General features: G+C 41.9%; 1 non-coding gene across 1 annotated transcript; it reads left to right on the top strand.

Annotated features, from left to right (window-relative positions):
• The first annotated feature begins 2,811 nt into the window (after positions 1-2,811).
• LOC138367373 (5S ribosomal RNA) lies at positions 2,812-2,930 on the top strand. The gene has a single exon (XR_011229346.1). It is a non-coding gene; the product is annotated as a 5S ribosomal RNA (ribosomal RNA).
• Positions 2,931-9,242: the final 6,312 nt, after the last annotated feature.

The raw sequence follows: 9,242 nt of genomic DNA, 5'->3' as shown, positions 1-9,242 counted from the left end.
AGAAAAAAAAAGACTTGGGGGTTGATATCATGCCAGACCTGTCCCCTGCAGCCCATATCAAGAGGATAACATCAGCGGCATATGCCAGGCTGGCCAACATAAGAACGGCATTCAGAAACTTGTGTGAGGAATCATTCCGAACTTTGTATACCACATATGTTAGGCCAATCCTGGAGTATGTAGCCCCAGTATTGAGACCATATCTAGTCAAGGATAAGACTAAACTATAAAAGGTTCAAAGGTATGCCACCAGACTAGTACCCAAGCTGAGAGGTATGAGCTACAAGGAGAGACTACGGGAATTGAACCTCACTTCGCTGGAAGACAGAAGAGTTAAGGGGGACATGATCACCATATTCAAGATTCTCAAGGGAATTGATAGGGTAGATAAAGACCGTCTATATAACACAAGGGGCACTCGCACTAGAGGACATCGGTGGAAACTGAGTGCCCAAATGAGCCACAGAGATGTTAGAAAGAACTTTTTTTAGTATCAGAGTGGTTGACAATTGGAATGCATTAGGAAGTTATGTGGTGGAGGCTGACTCCATATACAGTTTCAAGTGTAGATATGATAGAGCCCAATAGGCTCAGGAACCTGTACACATGTTAATTGACGGTTGAGAGGCGGAACCAAGGAGCTAAAGCTCAACCTCCGTGTTACGGCCCTATTAGGTCGCAACTGGTTTCTTCTCTGATGTTATTAGAGTTTGGGTATTTGGCCCCAAGTTAGTCGTGGCTTTCAAGGGGTGTGTTCCGTAACTCAAGTAAATTAAAGGGGAAGGGATACAAATGCACCGCTTTTGTATATATATTGCTACCACCACCATAAATAAATATATCACAGTCACACGCGGGGTTGCTATAACTACATTGATTATATACAGATTAGTCTTCCTCTGAAGACTCAGGACGCTCCACGGTGCTCACGATGAGTAGCCCTGGTTCTCTTCGTCGTGGCCCACGATGAATCCTCTGATTCTCTCGGTGAATCTACCCTGGCCACAGGCCAGCCAAATCACAGTCCCACTGGGTGCAGCGTCGTGGAGGCCTTCAACCACAAATCCAGCCTGTAGCTGGCAGGTTCCGATCAGCTCCGCTGTGTAGGCCACTCCACGACCGATACTAGGGTTGCGAGCCCTAGGCAGGAGCCTCGTGTGATTCCGCAGATCACTCTCCTCTCTCCACACCACAGTGGGTAGTCTCTTCCACCAGCCAGCTCCCAGATAAGACGATTCCTGGTACTGCCACGTCACAGGCAGGCTAACACACTCAACAGTGTTCGTCCAGGGGTGACTTCAGAGCTTCTGTAGCAAACACGTGGAGAGACTTTAGCTGCCTTGGGTAGACTGCCCCATCGTCCAATACAGCAGTCCCAGGTCGACTCTGTAATCAGACACGTCAATAGTACTAGGGACACTCTAGGGAACCTCACTTACAGGCTTAGACACAAACGTACACCTATCCACTCCATAGATGGCGTTGCTGTCTAAGCGCCACCTCACCAGAGGTCAGCAGCGGCTATGTTACGAGCTGATCAAGATGAGAAACCAGCCCCTGTGGCCGGTATATCCCGCCCTCACTAAATGGCATCGTCCATTTGGAGGGGGTTTCGGGAACTGACTCACTGATGGCGTGGTCGTTACAGCTCCATGCTACGACGCTGGTCTCGGGTCCGTAACACTCCGTAAGCACAACTAGGTGAGTACACACACACACACACACACACACACAAACACAGATAGGGTAGGGGCCTCATAGCCTGGTGGATAGCGCAGAGGACTCGTAATTCTGTGGCGCGGGTTCAATTCCCACATGAGGCAGAAACAAATGGGCAAAGTTTCTTTCACCCTGAATGCCCCTATTTCCCAAAGGAAATTGGTACTTATGAGTTAGTCAGCTGTCACGGGCTGCTTCCTGGGGTGTGTGTGTGTGTGTGTGTGGTGTGTGGGAAAAAAAGTAGTTAGTAAACAAAAGTTGATTGACAGTTGTGTTTAATAGGCCGAGGTAGCAAAGCTCATCCCCATCAAACACAACAACTAGGTAACTAGGTGAACACACACGCACGAGATCAGATACAAGGTATCATTTGGGAGATGAAAGACTTCAAGAGTCAGAGAGAGAGAAAGACCTGTGGGTTGACATCACGCCAGACTTGTCCCCTGAAGCTCACATCAGGAGCATAACATCAGCGGCATATGCCAGGTTGGCTAACATAAGAACGGCCTTTAGAAACTTGTTTAAGGAATCTTTCAGAACATTATATACCACATATGTCAGACCAATCCTGGAGTATGCGGCTCCAGCATTAAGTCCATATCTAGTACAGCATAAGACTAAACTGGAAAAGATTCAAAGGTTTGCCACCAGACTAGTACCACAACTGAGGGGTATGAGCTACGAGGAGAGACTACGCGAATTAAACCTCACCTCACTGGGAGATAGAAGAGTTAGAGAGGGACATGATCACCACGTACAAGATTCTCAAAGGAATTGATAGGGTAGATAAAGACAGACTTTTTGACACAAGGGGCACATGCAATAGGGGACACAGGTGGAAATTGAGTGCCCAAATGAGCCATAGAGACGTTAGAAAGAATTGTTTCAGTGTCAGAGTAGTAGTCAAATGGAATGCATTAGGAAGTGATGTGGTGAATGCTGACTTCATACACAACTTCAAGTGTAGATATGATAGAGCCCAATAGGCTCAGGAACCTGTACACCTGTTGATTGATGGTTGTGGGGCGGGACCAAAGAGCCAGAGCTAAACCCCCACAAGCACAATTAGGTAAGATTAGGTAAGTACACACACACAACGGCCATACCACGTTGAGAACACCGCTTCTCGTCCGATCAGCGAAGTTAAGCAACGTTGGGTTTGGTTAGTACTTGGATGGGTGACCGCCTGGGAACACCAAATGCTGTTGGCAATAATGTTTATGGGGCCTCGTAGCCTGGGGGATAGCGCGCAGGATTCGTAATTCTGTCACGCGGGTTCGATTCCCGCACGAGGCAGAAACAAATGGGCAAAGTTTCTTTCACCCTAAGTGCCCCTGTTACCTAGCAGTAAATAGGTACCTGGGAGTTAGTCAGCTGTCACGGGTTGCTTCCTGGGGTGTGTGTGTGTGTGGTGTGGGAAAAAAAAAAAAAAAAAAAAAGTAGTTAGTAAACAGTTGATTGACAGTTGAGAGGCGGGCCCAAAGAGCAAAGCTCAACCCCGCAAAACACAACTAGTAAACACACACACACACACACACACACACAGGGTATAGATTCGTTCCTCTCAATGTTTGCCGACGATGCAAAAATTATGAGGAGGATTGAAATAGAGGATGATAGTAGGAGGCTACAAGATGACCTAGATAGACTGAGTGAATGGTCCAACAAATGGCTGTTAAAGTTCAACCCGAGTAAATGCAAAGTAATGAAACTACGCAGTGGAAACAGGAGGCCAGACACAGGATACAGAACAGGAAATGAAGTACTTAATGAAACAGAGAGAAAGATCTAGGAGTTGATATCACACCAAACCTGTCTCCTAAAGCCCACATAAAAAGAGAATAACGTCTGCGGCATATGCGAGGCTGGCTAACATCAAAACGGTGTTCAGGAACCTGTGTAAGGAATCATTCAGAATCTTGTACACCACATATGTAAGACCAATCCTGGAGTATGCGGCCCCAGCATGGAGCCTGTACCTTGTCAAGCACAAGACGAAGCTGGAAAAAGTCCAAAGGTATGCTACTAGACAAGTCCCAGAACTAAGAGGCATGAGTTATGAGGAAAGGCTGCGGGAAATGCACCTTACGACACTGGAAGACAGAAGAGTAAGGGGGAACATGATCACAACCTACAAAATCCTCAGGGAAATCTACCGGGTAAAGAAGGATGAACTATTCAACACTGGAGGGACGCGAACAAGGGGACACAGGTGGAAGCTGAGTACCCAAATGAGCCACAGAGATATTAGAAAGAACTTTTTCAGTGTTAGAGTAGTTAGTAAATGGAATGCACTAGGAAGTGATGTGGTGGAGGCTGACTCCATACACAGTTTAAAATGTAGATATGATAGAGCCCAGTAGGCTCAGGAATCTGTACATCAGTTGATTGACGGTTGAGAGGCAGGACCAAAGAGCCAAAGCTCAACCCCCGCAAGCACAATTAGGTGAGTACACACACACACACACACACACAAACACACACACACACACACACACAAACACACACACACACACACACACACACACACACACACACACACACTGCTCCATCCCAGCTTCCACTGCACCCCTCTTCCACTCACCCCCCAAACCCCATCCAACCATCACCCCTCCTATGCACCTCCAGCCCACCTTTAACCCAATCACCTTGTAACCCCCTAACACCTTCTCCCTCTTCTACCCCAAAATCCCCACCTACGCCCAATTCCCCCCTCCCCTAACTAATACACCCTCTCTTCCACTCCCAGCACCCATGCTCCATTCTCCTCTCAGCCCTCTGCCCTCAATATCCTTCTCCCCCCCAACCTCTCAACCTCTATCTGACTCTCAGTCTCACTCTATTTCTCAACCCCCCTATGCCATCAGACTCTTCCTAACTTTCAGACCCATTATGCCCTTCCTACCCCTCTAGATGCCCGGACCCCATTTGCCTACCAGGCACTCCCAGGCACCACCTAGCACCCCCCAGACACCCCCACAGCCCCCACTCACCCTCCAGACATCCCCCCAGTAGTAGTAGGGATGGCAACGCACAGGCCCTTTTTTTTCTGGGGAAAAAAAGGGCCTGTGCGTTGCCATGGTTTTCAGGTGAATTTGGGGGGGAAAAAAGGGCCTGTGCGTTGCCATGGTTTTCAGGTGAATTTGGGGAGTCACAGATTTGGAATTAGGGAATTCTTATAATGAAAAAATAATGGCATACGAGTTTGTTAAAGTTCTTATGAGAAAAATAATTTCCGAGACTTAGAAGTTTGTTAAGGCCTTATGGGACAAATTCAAGTAACGTATGTATCTCTTTAGGGTTTCCATGAGAACTCTACGGACATGTTTTACATGTTTTCAACTTACAAAATCGTCTATGTAAGCCTTAGTTATTCATATAAATTTAGAAAATCACCTGTGTAAGTCATGGTTTTCAAGTCTCGTACATCACACCCCCCTCCCTCCCTCCCCCCTTACCTCGCAATCTCTCGCGTCACCTTTATTTACCTTACGCCCGGCCAGCCAGACATCGCATACAGGGATACCTTTATCTTATCTTATCTTATCCATAATATCTGGACCGTCCCTCCTCTCTCTCTCTCTCCCTCCTCTCTCTCTCTCTCCCTCCTCTCTCTCTCTCCTCTTCATATTATTCCCTCTTCCTATTTTCTGACATACTAATATTTTATTCCTTTTTCATTAACCAGTCAGTTTTATACAAATCAACCGAAGCATCTCAATGTAACCTTTAATACTGAAACTGCCTCAGAGACTATCTAAGCTGGCCCCAGCTACCTGCCCCAGGCTATCTGCCCGAGGCAATCATCACCTGATTACCTGCCCCAGACATCTACCAGTCATTGTCGGCGTTCGCCACCGTAATAATTTATATATATATACATTAAGCGTTAATAAAACTTATTTATTTATTTAGTCATCTAATTCGTAGTTTACACAATTTATAATAAACTATTCAGTTATCCCGAAGTTCTAAGAAGCTCGCTCCTCAATCCGCCCGTATAATAACAGTTTCAGATAGCGTTTACGCATGTAGCCACTACCTCCGTCCCTATCTCACAAGGCGGAGGGTCATCTCCGTAATCATACATTATCTAGCGTAGCCTCAACACCTGTTCATACCTCTCACCGCTCCGCATCTCACTCCTGCATCACCTACACCGACCCCACCAAACACCGCTGCTATCTTATCGTCACAATCTTATCTAGACCTGTCTCTCTCTACCTTACACCTTACTCTCCCTAATCATTATCGTTAATATTGTTCTTTCTCAAATCCGTACAGCTATATGAACTTTGTAATACTAGTTCCATACATTAAACAAAACAGTTTTCTCAAATCAATCGGTTCAATTGTCAAACCTTAGCTCATGTCCTCGCATTACTTCCCTCGCACATCTTGTTTATTAACCCCATCATACCTGGTAAATAAGATCAAGACAGTTACTAAGCTCCAGCTCTCGTCGCCGCTTTAGTTCTCTCTCGTATCTTCGTTAATAACAGTCCAATTTCCCTGAAATTTTTACCCTCTGTATTTCAAACACCGTAAATAAAAACCAGTTCAGTTATCAAGTTTCAACTCTTGTGCCCCAGCTTAGTTCATTTTGTACAAGTTCATTATTTCCAACTAAATCACCCTGAGATTTAAGATCACCGTATTTCTAACGTAGTAAAATTAATCGGGGGGCATTAACCAAGCTACATTTCCTCAGCCTTAGATCATCAGACATAAATATATCCGACCAAATTCCTCTCCTGCATATCTGCTTATCAGAATAATTACATTACCCTCCCCTCCCCAACGTACCCAAACCTTCAATAATCATACTGTATTTGCATATTTTCTCTATATTCAGCTATGTTCTTCACTTTTTGTCCACGTTTTCTGTGTTCATTCCATGTTCTACAAATGTTCACAGCATGCTCAGTTCAAATTTTGTTTTCTGCCCGTTTTCCCCTATGTTCACTATGTTCTTTGTCATGTTTTCTTGTGCATCATATGTTCTCTGTATAACTTTTATACTCAATATTCATATTCTCAATGTTCTTAGCACATTCTTCACATTTTCCATGTTTTTCTGCATTCGTTCTATGTTCTATAAATGTTCACAGCGTGCTCAGTTCAATTCTTTTCTACCGCTTTCCCCGTATGTTCACTATGTTCTTTATCATGTTTTCATGCACATCATATGTTCACTGTATAACTTTTATACTCAATATTCATGTTCTCAATGTTCTTAGCCTGTTCTTCTCACGTTCAGTGTTCTTTCTTTGTATTCCCCATGTTCTTATCATGTCTTCATATTCTCTATAAGTTCATATTCCCTGCATGTTCTCTCTATTCATCAACTTTTTCTTACATGTTTTCTGTGTTCACCGTATGTTCACTGTGTTCATTCCCTTACTTAACCTCAATTTTTTTTATGTTCTTTGTTTCTTCCATTCGCTAAATAGTTCTTTGTCAAATATTAGCATCAGCATTACAGTTCCCTCAACAATTTTAGTCACCAAGTTTTATTTTCAAAACTATATCAAAGTAATTCTCGTTGTCAACTTAATAGTTCTACCAGCCATGTTCGTAAACAAAATCTACACTTTATTCAGTTCCAAATTTACAAAGACAAACCTTTCTTGCAACTTCTTAACTAAAAATGTTTCGCCAATCAACTAAAACATAGTCACTTTCATCATTTCTTAACTAAACTTATTCCCCCAGTCATCAGAAAATAACCGTGTTCTTCATGTTTCATTGTCATTTCTTATCTAAAAAATTATCTGCCAATCATCAGAAAAAGTCATGTTCATCATGTTTTGGCTTTTGCTCAACTAAAAGTATTCATCGGTCAACTAAAAAATAGTTACTTCATCATGTTTCCTTGTCATTTCTTAACTGAAATATCACTTCTCTCATTTTTAAAATAGTCAGGATTAATCTCATTCAACACCGTTCTTAACTAAAGTAACCTTTTGCTTAGCTAAAAATTGTCAAAGGAATCTTTCAGCACTGTTCATAACTAACTTTATCCATCGTCAAGTAAGAAAATATAGTCAAAGATATCTATCATCGTCGTTCTTAACCGCCCTTTATACTTTGTGGAGCACTAAAAATAGTCAAATGTAACTTTTTCAACACTTTCGTAACTAAAATTATATGTCGCTAAGTAAGAAAAAATAGTCAAATGTAACTTTTTCAGCACTTTCGTAAAAATTATATGTCGTTAAGTAAGAAAAATAGTCAAAGGTGCTCTCCGTTACACCAAAGTTACTCTTCGAGAAATCAAAGACACTCTTCAATACATCAAGGACTTACTCAAAGACACCAAAGTTACACTCTAAGACATCCTTCGAGATATCAAAGACATCCTTTCAGACTTCAATGGGACTCTTCCATTCATCAAAGACATTCTCTAAGCCCTCAAAGTTATTCTCAGAACAATCAAAAGTTATTCCAAGGCAACAAAAGTTATTCTCAGAACAATCAAAAGTTATTCCAAGACAGCAAAAGTCATTCTCAGAGCTATCAAAATTATTCTCGGAGTCATCAAAGGTATTCTCTAACTCACTTTTGGTCATTAAAGTTAATTTCTATGTTATAAAAGTTTGTCTCAGAGACATCTAAAGTTAATCTTAGAGTTATCAAATGTAATCTCTAACTCACTTTTGTTCATCAAAGTTGATCTCAGAGTTAACAAAGGTAATCTCTAACTCACTCTCGTTCATCAAAGTTGTTTCAAAGACATCAAAGTTAATCTCAGAGTTATCCAAAGATATTCTCATGTCCACAAAGTTAATCCAAGAGACGTCAAAGTTAATCTCAGACATCTTCGTTCATAAAAGTTATTCTCAGAGACATCTAAAGTTATTCTGAGCTATCAAACTTGTTCTCAAAGACATCAAATGTTATTCACAGAGTCATCAAAGTTATTTTGTAACTCACTTTGTTCATAAAAGTTATTCTCAGAGACATCAAAAGTTAATCTCAAAGTCATCAAATGTTATTCTCTATGACATAAAATTTATTCTCAGAGACATCTAAAGATAATCTTGCTCATCAAAGTTTATCTCTAAGGCATAAAAGTTATTCTCAGAGGCATAAAAGTTATTCTCAGAGACGTGAAAGTTAATCTCAGAGTTAACAAAGGTAATCTCTAACTCACTTTCGTTCAACATATTAATTCTCTAACTCCTCAAAGTTAATCTCTAAGACAACAAAGTCTTTCTCAGAGCTAGCAAACTTGTTCTCAAAGTCATCAAAGTTATTCTAAGACATCATCTTTCATCAAAGATATTCTCTCTAAGTCATCAAAGTTATTCTAAGACATCATCTTTCATCAAAGATATTCTCTCTAAGCCATCAATGCTCTTCTCTAAGACATAAAAGTTAAAAAACAGTCATCAAAGTTACTCTCTAAGGCATAAAAGTTATTCTCAGAGGCATAAAAGTTATTCCCAGAGCTATCAAAGTTATTCTCAAAGTCATCAAAGTTATTCAAAGAGCTAACAAAAGTTATTCTCTAAGTAGCC

Source organism: Procambarus clarkii, chromosome 2, assembly GCF_040958095.1.
Source record: "Procambarus clarkii isolate CNS0578487 chromosome 2, FALCON_Pclarkii_2.0, whole genome shotgun sequence".
Lineage (NCBI taxonomy): Eukaryota > Metazoa > Arthropoda > Malacostraca > Decapoda > Cambaridae > Procambarus > Procambarus clarkii.
The sequence above is the reverse complement of the archived record's forward strand: the minus strand, read 5'-3'. Positions and strand labels throughout refer to the sequence as shown.